Below are 6,512 nucleotides of genomic sequence, written 5' to 3' on the forward strand. Positions count from 1 at the left end.
AACAATATATCAAGAACAACTACACTAATCAAGCATCAAACATCAAAATCAAATCAAATCAAACAAACATGAAATTAAACAAAGCAATAAGGATGAGATAGAGTGAGAAATGTTCATTGATTGATTAAGAAGATCTTCAATACAATTATCACCATTTAATCTTTAACCTTCAAACAGCCATTGAAATCCCTTACTTTCTCTCTCTAAAACTACTCCTAAACTACCTCTAGAACTAGAGAGAGAAGCTCTCAACTAAGCTAAGAAATATGTGGTTTAATTTTTTATCTCTAATTATTCTCCTAAATTACAAGGTTAAAAGAAAATAAAAGAGAAAGGAAAATAAAAGAAAGGAAAAAGAAATGAAAAAGAAATAAAAACAAATAACAAAACAAAAGTAAAAGAAAATAAAAAGGGAAAAGAAAGAAATTACAAGAAATGAAAACTCCCATCCACCGAAGTCAATGGACTCGGTTTGGTTCATTTAATTGGTAAATTATCCCATGCTTCGCAAATCAACACCCACCATCACATTGTTCATCATCATTAGCTATCGTTGATCATCAAACCAAGGCTATACAATCTCCATCAAAATCACGCACAAAATAAGCCCATTGATGCGTGCACACAGCTGGGTCTTCACGCACGCATTATATTTGAGGTTGCTAGCTCTAGCTTTGGGATGTTGTGGTGCGCACGCATAAAAGGGTCTTCGCGTGCGCACCATTTTCATGGCTGGTAGCTGCGGAATAAGGTGGTGCGAAGGTGGCTAATTGGTTGTTGCGGGATAGGAGTGACGGGAGAATAGGTGGCTGATTTGTGCGGTGGTGGTTGATGTTGCTGCGAGCTGGACCAGGGGCTGCTTTGGGTGCTGAACTGCGGTGGTGAAGGAGGTGCACATGTAGTACGAAATGGTTGCAAGGCTGGCAGAGTAGGGGAGGCAGCGAGCTGCGGTTGGTTGTTGATTTTGGGTGATGTCGAGGCTGCTAGGAGTTGTTGTTGTTCGTGAATTGGGGAAATAAGGAAAGAAGCTTGGGTTGACTTGTGTAATTGTTTGCTTGATTGGGACTCGAAGCTTCAAATTTACTTCAAATTAAGGCACATACCTCGATCTAAACCACACAAGCAAATCCGAGAGGATAAATCAAGACAAATAAAATAAAATAAATAAAATAGAAATAAATAAAGTAAAATAGAAAATAAAATAAATAAAACTAAAACTATGAATTAAGGACTAAAATCATGAAAAACTCACAATAACTAATCAAAGCCCAAAATGAGTTATTAAAATGGAAAATCAAGAAAAACTAAGAAAATAGGAGGAAAATAGAGAAATAAAATAAAGAAAAAGGACCTAAATCTTATTCTTTTGAGTGCCATAAATGACGCTCATCAACACCTCCTTACCCTAACACTCTTCCCTCTTCTTGTTGTATGATTAGTGAATGATGGTTTTGTGATTTATGTGGAATGAATGATCATGATGCTTCTTTTGGCCCAATGTTTGTTGTGATGGAAATGATGAATATGATGGAAATCGGAGTGACCATGTGAATTATGTTCAAATAATGAGTTTAGACCTAGATTTGATGTTCAAAGGAATGTTGGGAATAGGAATTATCACAACCATAGTAACCGTGATAATTATAACCAAAATAGTGGTTATGGGAACCAAAGAACTTACCCAAGGGTTTCGTGGTAACTATAACAACCATGATTATAGTGGTCAAATTCAAGGCCAAGGATATGGAGATCATAACAAAGGTTATGGTAACAATAATCAAAATCATGGCCAAAATAAAGGTAGGGGTAATTGGAGTAAGGGGGAATTTTCAAAACAATGCTTAAAGTGGTACCCCATTCGGATTTACTCCAAAGACCCAAGGCCAATGTGATAGTTTCTATGCTCAACCATCTTCATCTAGGAGTTGGTTAGAGGATGTCATTGAGAACCAAACAAAGGTGTTTAATACTCATATATCCCTTAGTAATGAGAAGATTAATGACATGATGACTTATAGTAAGGGGTTAGAGAACCAAATTTCTCAATTGGCTATTATGTTGAAAGTGTTTTTAAATCTTCCTTCTTTGACTTCACAAGTCTTAGACCCTAAGAGTCCTATGAATGCTATTGTAACTAGGAGTGGTAGGATTCTTGAGGGTGGAATGTCTTAGAAGAATGATGCTAAGGAGAGCCCTATCAAGGATCCGATTGAGAATGAGGGAGATGTGAGTCCTTTGGTTGAAAAAGTTGATGAGGAACAAGTTGAGAAAGTGAAATAGAAAGGGAGAGAATTTATCAAACCTAAGCTCCCATACCCCCAAAAGTTTAATAGGAACAAATTAGATGAACAATTTGGCAAATTCATAGAGATGTTTAGGCAACACTATCTTACCCCCCCCCCCCCCATTTACCGATGTCATTGACTAAATGCCGAATTGTGCAAAATTCCTTAAGGAAATCTAGAGTGGGAGGAGAACTTGTGATATGGCGAAAACGGTTAGTTTGACCGAAAATTAAAGTGCCATCATAATGAACAAGATGCCGCCAATGAAGGATCCTGGGAATTTTTCTATCCCTTGTGCTATTAACAAGACACAAATTGATAACGCTTTGTGTTACCTAGGAGCTAATGTTAGCCTTATGCAATACTCGGTCTATCAAAGATTTGAGCTAGGATAACTTTCACCTACCAACATTACCTTATAATTAGCGGATAGGTCCATTAAAATCCCAAAAGGTAAGGTAGAGGATGTTCCCTTAAGGGTAGGGAAGTTCGTGATCCCGGTATATTTTGTTGTGATTGAGATGGACGAAGATTCCAATATCCCTATCATTCTTGGTAGACCCTTCCTTGAAATATCGAGAGCTATGATTGATGTCAAGAGTGCCAAAATTTCTCTCAAGGTGGGGGAAGAAGATATTGAGTTTTATTTAAATGTGCGTATGTAATACCCTTCTTCTTCATTAGAGCATTCTATGAGGATTGAAATTTTAGATGACATAGTTAATTCCATGCATGAGTGTATTTTGTTGAACAAAGAAAAGATAGGCGAGTATGGCAAGGAAATGGCTTTCCTTGAAAGTGTGATTGATGAAAGCTTGGAAGGAAGTGATGAGAAAATTTGCATGAACATCTCAAAACAAGAAGCTTTGCAAGCGGCCTCAACCAAGGAAGGTAAAGGTGTTCCCACGGTAGAGCTCAAACCTCTACCATCACACCTTAGGTATGAGTTCTTAGGCCAAAATTCTAATTATCCCGTGATTGTTAGTGCATCTTTGAGCAAGAGCCAAGCTCAAGAGTTATGTGGCGTTTTGAGAAGACACCAAGGTGCTTTGGGATTTACCATTGATGACCTTAAGGGTATAAGCCCCACTTTATGTACACACCACATAACCCTTGAGGAGGGCGGCATCCTTATATTGAGCGATAAGGAAACTACATCCCCAAATGGGGGAGGTAGTGAAGAATGAGATTACCAAGCTTCTAGATGCGGGAATTATATTCCCCATCTCAAGCTCTTAGTGGGTCTCTCCCTTTCATGTCGTTCCAAAGAAGGGGGCATGACCGTCGTTAAGAATGAAAAAGGTGAGATTATCCCGGAGAGGACAATCACGGGTTGGCGAATGTGTATAAACTATATACGTCTAAACACATCCACTAAGGAAGATCACTTTCCCCTTCCTTTCATTGATCAAATGCTAGAAAGACTAACAAGGCACAAATATTATTATTTTCTTTATGGTTATTCGGGGTTTTTCCAAATCCGTATCCACCACGATGACCAAGAGAAGACTACTTTTTACTTGCCCGTATGGTACGTTTGCTTATAGACGAATGTCATTTGGACTTTGTAATTCTCTAGCAACATTCCAAGGATGTATGATGAGTATCTTTAGGAAGATGGAAGTGTTTATAGATGACTTCTCCGTAGGCGGAGTTTCCTTTGAGGCATGCCTTGAAAATCTTGAGAAATGATTGGCTATGAGTGAGGAGGTGAATTTTGTATTGAATTGGGAGAAGTGTCACTTTATGGTTGAGGAAGGAATAGTCCTTGTGCATAAGAAAACTAACAAAGGTATGGAGGTGGACAAGACAAAAATAGAGGTTATTGAGAAGTTCCCACCTCAAGTTAATGTGAAAGGTGTGAGATTATTCTTGGGACATGTCGGGTTCTATAGAAGGTTTATCAAAGACTTTTCTCTCACAGCAAAGCCTCTCAATGATCTTTTCCAAATGGATGTTGAGTTTGTGTTTGATGAAAAATGTTTGGAAGCCTTCAACAAATTGAAAAAAGCTTTGATCTCCACACCCATTTTCCAAGCCCCTAGGTGGGATTTGACTTTTAAATTGATGTGTGATGCTAGTGATACGGCCATTGAGGGTGTATTGGGTTACACATTATTTTGTGTAAGTTTGCTACTAAAGTTGTTATCTTACACACTAGTTTGTGTAAGATGGTTAGTAAGTTGGCTACTTTACACACTAGTTTGTGTATAAATGAATAAATGAGGTAGAAAGTAAGTATCACAAAAGTATAGCAACTAAAAACATTAAGGAAATTTTCAAATTTACAAGCACTTATTCGTTTTCAAGCGAACCTTTTCTTGTTTTCGTACCCAAGTTTAGGGGACGAAACTTCTTTTAAGGGGGGTAGACTGTAATACCCTGTATTTTTAACGTATTTTATATTTATTTATTTATTTATGAAGTATATTTTGGGTCAAACCATTTTAATTATTTGATTATTAATAAAGCAAGTATTTATATTTAAGTCAATAAACCAATTCATCCTACTTTTGTATATGGGTTAACTATTTTAAGTCCATGACTATATGAAGCCCAAACCTACACTAATTACCCTACATTATATATATCTACTAGATCCCCAAAATTTCCCCACACAAAAGTCAAATGGTCAAATTGGATTATTTTTCCTCTTCCTTCTTCTTCCCCATTTAGTTGTCTTCGCGTAGGATTTGCACCAAGGGGTTCCAAGTGTTACTCCACCCCACGCTGCCGCAGCCGCAGGGAACGGTCAGCCGGCCGGTCAGCCACTACCGGCGACCCCAGTAGCCACGCCGCCCCCTCTCCTCTTTTCCTTCTTTTCTTTTTCTCTTTCTTCTTTATTTCCTTTAATTTCCTCTTTGTTTTCACGTAGGAACCCCAAGCCAGCCATGACGTGGGTTCGACCACCGACCCACTGTTGTCCGGCAGCTGTCCAGTCGGAACTCCGACACCGCCCTCCGGCAGCCGCTGCACCGCCAGCCAACACCATCGTGATACTCTTCTCCTCCTCCTCTCTCTTCCTCTTTGTTTTACATATTGTAGGTATTATAGTACGAGTTTGGTTTTAATTGGTTGAAAGATGTTTATTTAGTATCAAAATCTTGTTTTAAAGGTTTTAAATTATATTTTCAATTTATTATTATGAGTATTATTTTCAAATTTGGATATGATTAAAGTAAGGGTTTCTAATTTATTAAAGATGTAATTTTTAGGGTTCTTATACTATTTGATTTGGGGCTTTTGTATATCTAGTGATTTTATTGATTAACTGGGCATAAAAGTATGTTTTAATAAAGTTTTTAAGGGAGTTTTAATCAAGTAATGTTGCTGGAATTTTATATAAAGTAGTAGGATTGTGATTTTAATAAAAGGGTTTAATTACCCATTAAAGAAGAGTTTAATTAGGGGTTTTTAAATAATTTTCAGATTATTTTAAATAGTATAAAGTGAGTTTAAGTTGCTGGAAATTATGTATACAAGGGTAATTAATATAGTATTATTGTCCCTTTATGTAGGAGACTTGGTTCCAGAATTGTTGTAGAGTACTCGGTTATTTTAAGAGCTTATTTGAGGTACGTTCGCGTACTTAGCTTATTTTGATGATGTAGAATCATGCTAGGCTTGATTTCAATCAATTACAAGTAGTATCATGCTAAGGTTTATGTATGGAATTGTGAATTTATGGTGTTTGTGATTGAATTGGGAAGCATGAATTATTTGTGATGGTTATGGATTGGAAGATTATATTTTGGGCATGTTGTGTTTGAACCACATTTTTATTTATGGCATGTTAGAAGGCATGATTAATTAAACTACATGTTTAATTATGTTTGGAATATTAAAAAGGAATTTTATTATGGTTCATATGATTTTTATTGATGCTTTAAGCATGAGGAAGGAGCTATATAAGCGTCTATGTACACAAGGAATAAATTGTATGTTGGTGCCTTTGTGCACCTAAGGTGTTTTTAACACTGAGGGATAGGATTTTTGGCGCATTATGCGTTTAAGGTGTCTTTGACACTGAGGTAGAATTAAAAAGGGTTCAACATTAAATAATATGTGGTCACTAAGTATTCAAGAATTAATTTGGTATGTTTGGTTGATTGAATAATTATTGTTGATTATTTTCTGATGCTTTGAGAGTCATCACCAAGTCCAATAAAACGTAAATAACGTAAAGTGAAAGAGATTACGTACCAAAACTCTTAGAACGTATATACC

Source organism: Chenopodium quinoa, unplaced genomic scaffold (assembly GCF_001683475.1).
Source record: "Chenopodium quinoa cultivar QQ74 unplaced genomic scaffold, ASM168347v1, whole genome shotgun sequence".
Lineage (NCBI taxonomy): Eukaryota > Viridiplantae > Streptophyta > Magnoliopsida > Caryophyllales > Amaranthaceae > Chenopodium > Chenopodium quinoa.